Source organism: Haliotis asinina, chromosome 9, assembly GCF_037392515.1.
Source record: "Haliotis asinina isolate JCU_RB_2024 chromosome 9, JCU_Hal_asi_v2, whole genome shotgun sequence".
NCBI lineage: Eukaryota > Metazoa > Mollusca > Gastropoda > Lepetellida > Haliotidae > Haliotis > Haliotis asinina.
Genome location: NC_090288.1, coordinates 36,797,360 through 36,812,777, shown reverse-complemented (window position 1 = coordinate 36,812,777; position 15,418 = coordinate 36,797,360). Strand labels below are relative to the sequence as shown.

The following is a 15,418-nucleotide window of genomic DNA, read 5'->3' as shown; positions in this document are numbered from 1 at the left end:
TCGGGAGATCTGAGAGCAAGTTGGAGCACGGTCAGTGCATACAATCACACCATGATTCTGCCTTGGAGAATTTTTCACACAGTAAGTCAAAGATGGGTCTCAAAGACTACAAGTGCTACATCCATGCAGGTTTCGACCATCAAAAGTTAAAAGTTTTAAAATTTTAAATTTACTCCGTTGTCATAAAGCGAATGACAGACTCAGATTTTCTTCATTTCAATAAACAAAAAAAATATTTGAACTCAAATCCATGCATTACTCTTAAGGCACAGACTTGTGAGGAATCATTTTGATCAAATGTTATTATACTTTCAAAATTGCATTTCATGTCTGATTCTATGATCATGTGGAATTTGTTCAGATTAAATAGATTTATTTATTTGTAACTGAGGTAAATTTGTCACATTTGTCACAACAAAACATTTATGTATTTCGAGTCCGTGACATTTTGAAGCGATAAGCTAACTGCAAAATATTAATGGCATTGTCAGTGTCATTCTATTTGTTCTTGTGCATTTTCACTGGTTCATTCTGTGACACATGCAGTCAAAGAAAACATCAAAGCAAATTCATGTACATGTCATTCTGTCTTGTGTCTACTGCAACGAATGAATGCTTTAACCACTAGGCTACCCCACTGCCCCTAACTGGAAGAATTTAATCATATGTCAACAATGGTATTTGTAAGAGTGAGGCTAAAAAGTTATGTTGCATCAGCATTATTCAGCTATAATCTGATATTTGGAAGAATAGTCTCATTGAAAGTACCCATGAAGATCAGGGTAAGAAATGATCTTCATTAACCCATGCTTGTCGTAAAAAATCAGGTGACTAAATGACTTGGTTGACACATCATCAAATTCCAACTGCATATTTGATGCTCATGCTGTTGATCACCAGTACTCCAGTGATTTCTCAGTTCACATATGTCAGCTAATGTATAAGGACAACAGCTACAATTGCACTCCCTTGTTGAAATCCACAACATGGATATTCAGGCCAGCCCTGGATTTGATCCCCTCACTCAGCAAATCCTGGCTCAGTCAGGACAAGCAATTCCAAACAGAATTGCAATACCATAACTGTCTGTTTAGTTAAATATAAATGAATATTTTATTGATGGAGAGTGAGAAGCACAGCTGTCCAAGGTTTACGGATGAACAAATCACAGACATGACATGGCAGATTTCTTTGGCTAAATAAATATGTATTGTTGGCATGCTGGTCTTCATGTAAAATATGACTTTACCTTTCCATCCTGCAAACATACATACTGGTCTGTGGAAAGAGCACAGTTGTGAGTGTTTGGTTATGTAAGGCAGGATACTGACAACACATACCTCTAACGTTTGTGTGTGTGAGGGGGGATGGCACTGGTATTGGTGGTGTCAGAAATTCAAATGAAGATGAATAGAATTACGTCAGTTTGGCAAACCTAAAAAAAAGATAATTTCAAATGCAAATATACCTCTTTCATTTAACAGACTTCCTTCCTGCAGGTGGTTGTGGTTGTGGTTGTGGTTGTGGTTGTGGTTGTGGTGATGGTGATGGTGGGTTTGTTATCAATGGAGCTAAACATATCAACCACAGCCTAAAGGCATGTATGATATAGGTTAAACATGAAAAAATATTCTCTGTGCTGTCCACAACCATTTGAAATGCCATGACAGGATAACTTTTACAAAACAAACTTAGTTCGTTTGGTCTGGAAAGGTTACTGTTACTGGTTACTGTGTCATACCTGATTTTCAGAGGTCATACAGAGCACCATGCATCAATGGCAAGACAAAAATAGACAGAACTCTTTTAGAAACATATTTCCTACCCCTAGTTTGTAAAACAGTTGTTGAAAAGGTCACAAAGTACAACACTAATCAGAACGTCACTGTGTCACACCAGACTCACAAAGGTCATCACAATGCAGCATGCCCAGCAGACAATCGCGTGAGGTGGGACAATCAATGCTGATGCTATTCTTTGTGACAAGTTACTTCCACCCATAAGTCCGTAGGGCTGAAGGCGAGACAGAACACACAGAAAAGCAAATAACATCCAATTATCGGAGTAATTAAGTCCAGTAAGGAGCCATGTAGCAGGGCATGGAGTCATCACAAAGATGACATCCTAACCAGTAAGACAGCTGAGGGGCTAACCACTTTTATAATGTGAACAAGGCATTCAGATTTAGATCAAAGGTTCCAAGGGACATGGTAATTGTTAGGTGATAGCATGTAAGTAATTGGATAAGTATGTCTAAACACTTTTCTGTGTGAGCCTTGCCTTGGTGGAGAGTGAGTTTACTTTATTTATGGGGGTGTGGTGGGCGAGCTGTCTAAGGCGCCAGGCTACTAATCCAGCGAGCTTGGAGGTGCCGGGATCGACTCCACCTGTGACCGGGTGTGAAAAACCTTGGAGTCTACTTTATGTGCAGACTCTTTCAGTGTTGTCGCAACCCTGAGCACTTAAAAGAACCCACAAATCCGTTGGTAGATGACCAGATGGTGGCCACATGAATATGTGTAAACACGTAGTAAAACAGTAAAACATGGACAAAGTTCTGTGACAATGTGTCCCAGTCCACCCAGCTGTGAATAGGTAACTCATAATGACAGGAAAGTCACATTAACTCGGTGCATCTGGCAGGCTGCAAGAGCTGTATGCTCCCCAGTGAGTTGAGATTGAAAATATTATGTGCCGTTGTGATGGACATCCAATGATCGAGGGAAAAACCAAGTGCATTCGAGCAGTTAAAACTAACTGAATATCAGCGCTATACAAATATCTAGTTGTATCGTATTTCAGAAAAAGCATGGTTGGGGACACCACAAATTGTACCCATTGTAGCCATGTGGGGAATTAGACCCCACATATTTGGATGCTTGAACCACTGGGCTACCCAACCGCCATCTTGACAGAATGAATATAGCAGAATTTGAAGTCTTCACACAGATTACATCATTAGTTGTTGGAAGGTTCAACATCTGTGGACAAAGCAAGAAACCTTTGATTCTGAAACCACAAAACACGGTTTCAATATTACATCTTGATTTTTACAGCCATTATCTAAACATGGCTTGTCCTTTTCCTTGTCCAAGCAAAACTTCAAACTGCAACCTCATGTTAATAAAAAATACACATGTTCCCAGTGCATGTTAAATTTTGTAATTCAAAGGATACAGTATGAGTGAGGCAGCTCAGTTTTACACAGCTATTAGCAATATTCCAGCAATATCATTAAGGGAGACAACAAAAATGGGCTTCACACACTGCATCCATGTTGAGAATCAAAACAAGGTCTGTGGTATGATGAACGAACACTATAACAGTGACTTTCATAAAGTAACAATAGATTTCATAGGGTGTATAAAGGCAAAACTGCAGTGAAGAGCATATGAGTGCTTTCATGGAAATTCATCTCAGCACTATGGTGATCATAACGTAGAGTTAAGACAGTCACAGTGCTAAGGTTGCTTTGCACAACAGCAGCCAGGTGAAAAGTGTAAGCACATCCTACCCTACTGAGAGCACAGCCACTCTCACAAAAGCCATGGGCACTGTTCTTCAAGACAATCATAGTACTACGTCAGTTGTAAGTCTCTGCTAAAATATGGGAGGACCCTGATTGACCCTCAGTAGTGTAGAGCACATCACAATAGCATCATCCATCTGAGCCTGTTGTTTTCCAAGAATGAGGACTTTGTAAATATGGTTCCAAGGTCCTACAGCTACAGGCTGAATGCTTTAACCAGATGAGAGAAGAAAGTTAATGAAACATTAACAAATAGACAATGGACAAAAAAAAATGACAACATGGCATGATATGAGCTCAAAAGACTTTCAGGTATGTCAAATTTCAGTAATATCGAGCTAGCAATGCTTGGCCCAAGACAAAGGTAGTATTGATTCCCACAACGATGCTTTCACTTTGGCATGTTCCACAAATGCTAAAGGTTCTTTCTGACATAAATCATGTTTTAGGGCTGAACACAACAGATTAAATAGGCTTGGGTATTTCCCTAGTAAGATGGTTGGATCAACCCCTGTCAGTGTGGCAACAATTAGAACTGTACTACATCATACCATCAAAGCACTCCCAGTGCACTCTGAATATTCTGCAATGAGGTGAGCACTAAGGATGAGAAATTCAGGGACGATGTGGTGTTGACATGTGTCAGATCCTGTTCCCTGTCCCATTACGACCTGGAATTGTAGTTCATCCAGTTTACTTCCACTGTAGACTATTGCAGACAGGAAGCCTACCCACGTGTAAAGATCAATGCTCGTCAAGGATATTAACTGCATGATTTACACCAAAGTAAAATACTTTCTTATTTCCTTTATATTGCTTCAGTGAGTGAGTGAGTGAGTGAGTGAGTGAGTGAGTGAGTGAGTGAGTTTGAGTGCGTAGATGAGTGGGTAAGATTTTACACAGCTTGAAACAACAGTCCGTTTCGGCAGCACTAAAAAAAATAAAATAACAACCGTTTCTTATACGTGCCAGATGGTTGTATGTGTGCACATGATGACTTAAAGCAAATGTGAAAATCATATGGCAAAAATGACCTCAGACCTCATCTCACCTCACAACAAAGTTCAGTATTCATAATTGACCTCAGACCTCATCTCACCTCACATCAAAGGTCAGCATTCAGAAATGACCTCAGACCTCATCTAACCTTACAAAAAAAGGCCAGCATGTATAAATGACCTTAGACCTCATCTCACCTTACAACAAAAGGCCAGCATGTATAAATGACCTTAGACCTCATCTCACCTTACAACAAAAGGCCAGCATGTATAAATGACCTTAGACCTCATCTCACCTTACAAAAAAAGGCCAGCATGTATAAATGACCTTAGACCTCATCTCACCTTACAACAAAAGGCCAGCATGTATAATTGACCTCAGACCTCATCTCACCTTACAACAAAAGTCAGCATTCATAAGCAGCTTCATAACACATGCTTCCTGTGTAACTACCATGTAAATATGATTAGTATCAGACATGGGAATTCCTTTGCAATGTCTCAGGCAAGGCAGCATTTCAGGGCAAACAGAAGATGATATTAACTGACTATTATCCATAGACTGATCGTATTTCTGTCTCGTATGCTGTATTAACAACAGTCCCACCTTACAAGGGAACTAAAACGGGGTAATCAGATTAATCTCAGGGGTATTTCATCTGGACACGATAGCACTTAAATGTGTAATTTCAGCTTGTCACAGAATGCTCAATTTGATTTCTTCAGACACTATAATCACTGTTTAGATACCATGAATTGTAGGAGAGCATGAAGCTTGATACCTCCGGAGGGATGGGAAGTTATGATGGTTTGAGGAAAATTGCTTTTAGAAATAGGATTCTTCGTCTAGATCCTTCCTATAACTTCTGGTCATTATGTCTGTGCCTTTCCATGTAAAAACCTTTCCATGAAAACATCAAGAACTTGACTGTTTCACTCTTGTTGAATGTTTCAGGGATAGAAGATAATGCAGAGTTAAATAATCATAACCTATATGTGCCAAGGGATTTGAAAATTACTCTTAACAAATGAAATGTTCTTCTTTCGCAAGATCCAGGTTAGAACTGGTCTGCGACAACAGATGTTTGTCCTTGGAGGAGACTAACAGGATTGGGCGGCCATCTTGGTTGGAGCATGTCACTGAAGCCAAAAATACCAACATTGATGCTGAAGATGTCAATCACTTCAGTGACTTCAGTGTTAAGCAACATAAACATATTTGACTAAATGTGCTGAGATGCAATGGGGTATATAACATTATACTTAAGAATATTTTTTGCTCATATGACAATGTGGTTGCCCCAGGACCCCATTTCACAAAGCTCTTGTAAGCTGAAGACCTTTTCTTGTACTTTTCTTGTACTTTTCTTGTAACATTGGTACTTCTACATGTTACAGTATAGGAAATAGGGATGCTATGAGGAAACTTACGAGATGTTAAGCTTAAAAGAGCTTTGTGAAACAGGCCCCAGACTTAAGCTGGCTTCATAGTGCTAGTTCACTGAGATACCATGTCACAGTTAAGCATGAATACCCCACTCAGACACATTATACGGACCACATGCCAACCAGTCCAGGTTGTATCTATTAGTGCCAGGTGCCAGACAAGAACCAACAAGTACCATATATTAATGTCTTTTGGTACGATGTGAGTTTCTGCTCACAGATTTGGTCATAAATAAGTACAGTTGAGTATGTGTTGCGCTGATGTATTGTTTGAGGTGCTGTAATTTTCCATGCAGAGTTGCATATATCTGAGCGTTTTAACACTTGATTTGCCCTGATCGTGTGAGATGGTATAACACCTGGTTGAAGGATTTCACTTACCTGTCAGTACAAAAAATAGCATAGTAATATCCAGCAGTCTGTAAGTGTAGGTGATAGTACTTTGTTGGTTTCATAGTAATTTTCAACTTGCAGTAAGTAAAAATATCCACTGGTGAGTGAGTGAGTGAGTGAGTGAGTGAGTGAGTGAGTGAGTGAGTGAGTGAGTGAGTGAGTGAGTGAGTGAGTGAGTGAGTGAGTGAGTGAGTGAGTGAGTTTGTCAGTGGTGTCCAATCCTGGACTTCTGGTAGCCATGGCAGCTCATGATCACTGACTTTGCATGCTGGCAATTATGTGCCTGTCTATGGTTCAAATCACGAACAGGATTCAATCAATAATAGTTCTCAAATCTGATCTTCACTGAGAAAGTGTAAACCTTAACAAAGCATTTGATAAATTCTTACTACATTATTTCATTTCCTCATTGCTCTACATAAATGGCTATCCTCACTCATGTCTGTTAATAGAGAACAATTTGTCACGTGACAAGGAAATAAGTGAGTCAGCATTGCTTTACTCTGCTTTTAGCAATATTCCAGAAAGATTATGGCAGGGGACACCTGAAATGCTCTCACCATAAAGATTTGGACATCCCAAACAATGACATTTAACACTGAAGAGCAAGTTGTGTTTGAATTCTGTGGAGGAATCTCAACAGTATGAGATTTCACAAACAATCAAGTCAGCTGACCCAGATAAATGACCCCAGTTTGACTGCGATTCTTTTTTCATTGACCTGATATCTGGACACATCTCTGCCCAACAGTTGCAGGCAGAAGACCATGCTAGAAGCAAATAATTGAGACTGGTTTTGACACATTATTTGTGAGCCTTGTTTCCGTTTCCAATCATTGGAACCAAGTAGCTCTCTTGACGCCATAACCTTCAGGTGTTTCTGACAAGCTCATTATTCTGTGCTGCTGTGATTACATACTTGGTTTATTGAGAAGAACATGATACTTATGATATTTCAGAGCCGTCTATATCGTGAGGGCATTTGTGGATCGTAACTTGTTTTGAAGAGATTTTCTTTTGATTGTTGTTCTTAACTGAAATAGCTAATGCCCAAAGGACATATTTCTGGCATGGGCTCTAAATGGTCACTGACATTTAAATGAAACATCAGATGTATGTTGTGTAGAGATACTTAAATTTTATTTGGTAATGTTATCCGCCAAAAAGTAACAGTATATTTATGTGGTGGTGCAGCTGAGTGCAGGGATGAAGTCACAGATGGGGTGAAGAGTAAGTTGATTGTGATAATGCTAAAAAAGATATTTGATTTTCAAAGTCTTCAACTTGGCCCCAGAATGAGTCACCCAGCAAAATATTAGCAAATCCAGTGACTGACATCATAAGCCTCATTGAGTGAGTATTATTTCATGCCACTTTTAGCAACAATCCAGCAATATCATGGCAGGAGATACCTGAAGTGGACTGCACAAATTGTACCCATGTGGAGAACGTTTGGTGGACCTGGACCTTTGGTGTGACAAGTGAACACTTTAACCACAAGGCTACCCCACCACCCCAATCCCTACAATGAAGGAATATATGGTGGAGAGAGAACTGTGTAATCTCACTGTTAACCTATCTGCATTTTGTAAGCAGTCTGAGCTGTATATTCCCCAGGGAGTTGAGAAAGTATTTAACTACATTATCCACTGACCAGAAAAAGAATGATAAAGAACAATGAACATTCACACGGTGACTGGAAACCGACACATAATAAATGAATTTATATTTTCATTAGTTGGATGTCATTTATTTGATAGGCAACGTAGAGTGGAAACATTCAAAGACAGTTCTTGGAACAGATGAACCAATCAAAATTATTATTGAATAGCTGCGACATGTGAGGCAGTGTTCCACTTGTTATTGGAAATATCAATGTAATATATCTTTTGCAATTTCTTTGCCTTAATCAACTGGACACAAGTGTTGACGGGTTGCCAAAACATTATTCAGCATCTGCTTTCAATTGAGGTATGGCGGTTTAATGGTAATGAAAATTATTTTTTTCAGGTATCACAACTTGTCAGATTCTGCTGATGCAGGTTTCAGACCTCTACACCTGAAAGGAACCCATGTGTGAATCTTGGATTAACTATGTATAGCAAATTACATTGCCTTAGCTGCCTTGAGGTAGAGTGAGTGAGTGAGTGAGTGAGTGAGTGAGTGAGTGAGTGAGTGAGTGAGTGAGTGAGTGAGTGAGTGAGTGAGTGAGTGAGTGAGTGAGTGAGTGAGTGAGTGAGTGAGTGAGTGATCTGCTTGTAGCAATTTTACAGGACCGTTATGGAACAGGACACCATAAATTGACTGTAAAACAAGGCTGGGAATAGAACCCTTGCCTTTCGTAATGCAGTGTTGACAGTGATTTAATGCAATTGTAATCACGGTCAAAGCATATATTAACAGTCACTTCTTCACCTCTGGAACAGACAAGCCCAAAATACATCAATCACTGTTGTCTGGTTACCATGGCACCAACAAATTTGGAAAACCACACAGCCAGACTTTGATGTGAGTCTAATTGCTGATGGAAGACAGTGTAGAAAAAAGCCTTTGTACCTCCAGGAGTTGCCCAAGTCAACTTCCTGAAAGTCCCTGCAACCATCTAGTTTCAATACAAGTTTGCGACACTTACACACTGAAGTAAAGTCTTTCTTCCCAATTGTAACAAGATTTAACCTGCTGTATGGCAGACTAATTTGTCAACTGTTCAGCTGGTGCTTCAGGGTTAACTATCTGACCTCTTCCTGCATATCAGAGAAGTACTGATACCATCCCACTAGAATGCTTCAGGTTACTGCTGAATCTGATAAACCAACAGCAGCTGAGGTGGTAGAAAGTAGATGCCACAAACAGCATTTGTTGCCTGTGTACCCCCAGGATCAAAGCTGCAGCACACGGTGATAGTTGTCAGAGGTCAATGTTAACTTTGAGTTTTGTTTCTACAGAATTAAAATGTGAGCAAGTCAGTGGGGGAGTATGGTTTAACACCACTTTTGGCAGTATTCCGGCAATATCATGGCAGAGGTCATCAGCAAACCTGACCATGACATAAAAAGTGAATGAGTTACACTTTACGCCACTTTTAGCAATACTTCAGCAATACCCCTGGACACCTGGAATGGGCTTCAGACATGTGAGGTATCGAACCATGGTCCTCAGCATGATGAGCGGATGCCTTAGGCAACCCTACAACCCCCGTATTTAAATGTTGTGACATCTTTATCCTTACCTTTTAACCTTTTCACAGATATAACAAATGGGAAATAACTCTCAAGCTCAATTTCAAGTATTATGGGTATAGGTACAATAGATCAGGGCAATATTAGGATTTGAAACCATGACCAGAAGTTCCTGTAACAGAAAAAGGGAGATAACTCTTTAAAGAGTGTTGTGTCTTTGGCTGTTGGGATACTTGTGTGGCATGATCACTTTCTGGCAATACCAAATAACCTTCCAATTTAAAATAAATATACTCTACATATATATCATACTATACATCAGTGCAATTGTAAGATAAAACATTTACCACAGGCTCCTGTAACAGTAAAGGGAAACAACTCTTTACAGTATGTTGTTGTATCTTGGGCCATTGGGATAATTCAATGCATCAAGAGTACTTTGTGGAATATTGGGATTGAACCATGGCCAGAGGGTTCTGTCAGAGCAAAGGGAGACACCTTTTCACAGTATGTAACGAATAATGGCCATTGTGATACTTGTGCATCAAGATCACAATCTGGAAAATGGTGATCTGTTAGCACTAAGACAAGTGAGCTTGCTTTACTCTGCCTTACACAAGATGATCTTGTACGCCGTCAGTCTCCCCCGCTGTCTGGATGATAATCATGTAGAGCCATGCCATGTTCACATTCACTGAACAGCAGTCTCTGGTCATACATATGTTCTTCTCATCTCTGGAGCTGAATTACAAGGGGAGGGGGTGTGTCTGTGGAAGATCAGGAAGGAACATGCTCACTCTTGGCTGCTCAGTCAGGAACGGACTCTCAGATGTTGCCCTTAGCCCATGACATAAGCTAATTACAGCTGATTGGTAAACAGCCTGGTGTAACATAAAAGAAAGTTTACTCTCTGTGTGGAATGACATCATGTCTTTGGATTCTTTTCCAACAAGTTTCAATCTGATCACAAATAATCGGTCGTACATAATATAAGCCTCAGCCAATAGTGGGACATTGGTTGCTCAATGGTGGAAGAAATAGTTTCTATAGAGAGCCATCTTTTATGTATGCAGGATCACCATAATCATCATCACCATAATCATAATCATCACCATCATCATCATCGTCATCATCATCATCATCATCATGGATTTGTTTGCAAGTGGTTTTAATCTAAAACCATATAAGGGACACAGGTGGCCCAATGGAGGAAGGATTTGCCCTGCCATTATAGAGTGCAGGAATCATCATCATCATCATCATCACATCACATCACATCACATCACATCACATCACATCACATCACATCACATCACATCACATCACATCACATCACATCATCATCAAAGACTCTTTTCCAGGAAGTTTTAGTCTGACCACAAACACTCAAACATTCATACGCTATAGCCATACCCGTAATTGGGACCTGACTGAGCGAGTTAGGTTTTACAGCAATATTTCAGCAATAACACCATGGGAGACAACATAAATGGGCTTAACACACAGACCAGGGGCATCAAACTGGGAATGCTTTAACCACTAGGCTACCCACCAACCCAAAGGCAGCAAAGACAATTACAAAAATTGAAATTTGCATGAGGAAGAACCTTGTGCATAACTCTGACCATTCTTGTCAGTTCTCTTGTACTTAACTTGATGAACATACTTATATGAATCAGGAAGTATCTATAAAAAATATCTTCCATTTTCTTTGCCTGTTTTTCAGCATCTATCCCATCAAAACTATCTGGGTTATATTCGTCCTTTTCAAGTACCTTCACAGCTCTCATCTTGCAAGCTAATATACAACCATTTCCAGAACAAACGGACAGCCAGGTCTCATCAGCCTTGAAGTATACTAACCACTATATTGTGTTCAAGAGCTAAGAAATTACAACATCCAGGCACCAAATACACACAGCTCATGTTCCCATTGAGGTGCTCACAAGAAAATTAATCAATCGGAAAGGAAATGCTTTTTCTTTTCGTTCATTCTGAAATTAGAAATCCGACAAAAAAATCGACATGTTACACCATCCCTCACTGATCAACAGGCTAGACATGGTTATTGATACCGCTAATCATCAAGAAATTTCTCCTGTTGAAAGTCTGTGGCTTGTTTGATTACAATAATGAACCTGCATTATACACTTCCAAGGGTATGGATTCCAAGTTAGATATCCCCATCAAGGAACAGAGAATGCGTTAAGTCAAATATGATGACTTCCCTGATCACATAATCCAATAGTTAGTTCTTCTCTATCTTGTCTGGTATATCAATCATTGACTACAGTGGGTACACAAAAAACAAATGGCTGGACAAGGTGTATGTGGACTTTTCATGACACAGATATATCTTAGGGTCAGGATGACACAGAATTGTTTCGAGTTGCGGAGCATGATAATCACTTTCAGCTGACTCTTACAACTAGCTTAAGCAATGGGAATTGGTGGCCTTCCTTTTGTGGTCTAGAAGCCTTATGAGAGAAACTACATAATGTGGAAAGTCAAGACCATCTGTCCATACAGTTAAGATACCGTGAATGTATCCAACTCAAGTCAGCTCTCAAGTCAGCTCTCAAGTCAGCTCTCAAGTCAGCTCTCAAGTCAGCTCTCAAGTCAGCTCTCCTTACTACCTGATTCCATTGGTCACCTCTTACAACTAGCAAGAACTGCTTACTGGCCAACTCTAACCCATATCTTCATTGGTCCAGATAAATAACAGCAAATTATGGATACAGAGAATCATTTACATTTACAGAGTCATTTCACCGGCCATGTGCAAAATGCAGGGAACATACTTATCTAAAGTTTCACTGGCTACACCACTGCTTAGTCCTCTTCAACAACCATTATCCATTTTGTTATCAAATTTATTTTTTTTCAGGCGCACATTTTCATAAGGTTCACAGTGAACCAAACTATTCCAATACAAATTTCCCCAATGTGAGAGGATACCTTTTGGTAGTTTCACAATTTGTAAGAAAAGATGCCAGTGTACTACATCAAAAAGCAGGTAATAACGATTTGGATGTCCCTATCCGATACATATTTTAGGTCTTAGATTCCCATATTCTCCTGTTTGTGAAGATGTATATTTATTAATTTTCCACCATTATTAACGGAGTAACAGCCACATTTTCAAATGTAATGAAATAACTGAAAATAATGCGACATTTTAGTTGACGTCATGGCATGTTTTGTGCATTTTGTGACGTTGGAAAAAGACTCTAGTTGCTGATTAGTATATATCTAACCTAATTTCCACTCAATGTCTAAAAGATCTCGGCTTCTGTGTCAGAATTCATCTCTTTTTAGCCAAAATATACAATGAATGGTTTTATCACTGAAAAAGCTTTCAAAGAATAAAAACGCATGCCTTATATCCACACATGATATGGTGTTGAACATGGATATATGTAGATACCGAAATCAATTTCATGAAAAAATGCCTGAACGATGTGCAAAATATGCATCACAATACTAAAAGTGCAATCGGAATGGTATGGGCATTGTGTTTACTCTTGTTCAACCGACCTTCACCTCAAAGAAATTGCCTAATATGTGCAACTATGCTGACGTGTGACATCACTATCGATGACCGATTTCTTTCAAAATGGCGACTTCGCTGAGAAGGGTACACAGAATTTTGCGAGGACTTTTTGCTTGATTCAGGGATCTTTTGTACATAAATGTGAGATGTAAGTAATCAGAATTATTCTGACTATCTGTGTATTATTATATGTTCTTATCGTTTACATTGTAATTGACGGAAGAAGCCAGAAATGCCGATAAGTACCGTTGTCGTTCTGCGTTATTTTGCATCAGTCATGGTGTCACGCTGCACTCTTCCCCTGAATATACTAAGCGTATTGAGCCATTGTAAGCAATGATTAGACGGATGGATGTTGGAAAATTTCCGAAAATGCTATGCAGTGTAAAATTGGAATTTTTCTTTGTTTACATTTCAGTCATGCGCTGTCTTTCGAGCACAGCGTTCCTTTTCATATCAAGTATATTTTGTTTCGTTTTGTCTAAACAGAATCAAATTACAAATGGTCTTTGTCACCAATACCAAGATGCATTCGTCGCTGCTAACTATGAAGTATACATGATGTAATAGACATCTCAATACTGGCCTTCTCAAAAGGTGATTTTGTAAACACTATCCAATATGGCGGAAAGCGCACTTCGGCATTCGTGTAATTGTATTTTCGAAAACATCACAACCAATTCTGGGTACATCGGTGACGTTTCGGAAATATCATTACTGGTTACATGAAAACTGGATATCAGTGATCATTAATATGCTATTTTTGAAATTCATTAATCCCAGTAATTATCCGATTTTCACATTTCAAAACATACTGCATATAACGCTGTGAATCTCGATTTTGTACAGTTTGAAAGTTGCCGACATTTACGATGAAGCCTATTTTGAATGGCGATTTTAAGCACTTTAGTTTGGTCTGAGATAATAGTGGATAGTATCAAGAAACTGGGAATTTTCCACAGAATTCAAAACTGTGAAGTATTTATATACGCGTGGTACATTTAGAATTTTATTGGACTTCCAAGTGTGGTATGTAGAAGAAGGACATATATGTCCCTGTGGCAACCAGGGGGTTAACCTGCTTAAGTAAGACACTGAATATATGAAGATAAAGTTATCCAGTAGCATTAGCTGACAATGACAAAAGCCCTGTGTGAACTCACCGATACTGGTACAGCCTGTGTACTTCTTTGAGAAAGCGTTTGATTGTTGATGAGAGATCCTGAAAAAGACAAACCAGTGATTAATAACATGAGCAATGTCCTATGTCTTGCAGTATAATGACACACCATCTACCAAGTCTCCAAGCCTGACCACCAATACCAACAAGTCTAGTGGTTTCCAGTTTGATGACACGCCATCTACATAGTTTCCAGGATGACCACCAGTAAACCAACAAGTCCTGTGTCTTCCAGTTTGATGACACACCAACTGCCAAGTTTCCAAGTCTGACCACCAGTACCAACAAGTCCAACGTTGTCCAGTATTACAAAACACCATCTACCAAGTCTCCAAGCCAGACCACAAGAACCAACAAGTCCTATGTTGTCCAGTATGACAAAACACTATCAACAAAGCTTCCTAGTCTGACCACCTTTACCAATAGCCACATGGATGCTGAAAACCTAAATCCCGGGATCCCCTAAAGGGATGCAATAAGAATAACTTACTGGAATGCTTCACACTATCTGAGAGTGTCAGACTCACATTGTTATAGCTATTATCCTCGAATTATCTTACACATTGGAAAAACATCTCTTGTCTTTTAGAGAACCTCCAAACTTCCCAACCAATGCTAAACATTTTTATGAGGTAAGAAGACACCTTCAAAGAGAACTGAGGAAAATTGCGAACAATTCCATCAGTACCACTGAATTGGAGACAAGTTGATAGCTGTTTCTTGAAGTTAACTGCAATATATATTTAATATTCTGATCACATATTCCTATCTCAAGGATCTCTGTGGAGCTACACAATTGGTTCTGCAGACTGGCATCTGGACTCAAGACACTGTCTTGACACTGCCAACAGTGTCTACTGTTGGCTGCAGGCTGTCAATGTGGCAGAAAACATCAATGATTCATAAAGACAAAGAAAGATTCATTACTGCCAGGACCCAAGGCATCCCCCATAGTGCACACTTCATCCAGAAATAGGATGATCCACAGACAACCTTGCATACTTCTGTTTTGTCAACACATCTCCACTAGATTGTTAATCAAGTACATTTTGTTTGTAAGGTGCAAGTGCCACCATGCTTTATTCTCAAATCGTGTTATTCCACATAAGGACTTCTGTTACATAACATTTCCAAACATTA

General features: G+C 39.4%; 1 long non-coding RNA gene across 1 annotated transcript in view; it reads right to left on the bottom strand.

The window, feature by feature from the left end:
* The window catches only part of LOC137295707 (uncharacterized), a 30,727-nt gene extending 16,407 nt beyond the window's left edge, over window positions 1-14,320 (bottom strand). The window contains exon 1 of the long non-coding RNA XR_010957595.1: window positions 14,262-14,320. This is a non-coding gene — a long non-coding RNA (uncharacterized lncRNA). The remainder of the gene's footprint in view (window positions 1-14,261) is intronic.
* Between the last annotated feature and the right edge of the window lie 1,098 nt (window positions 14,321-15,418).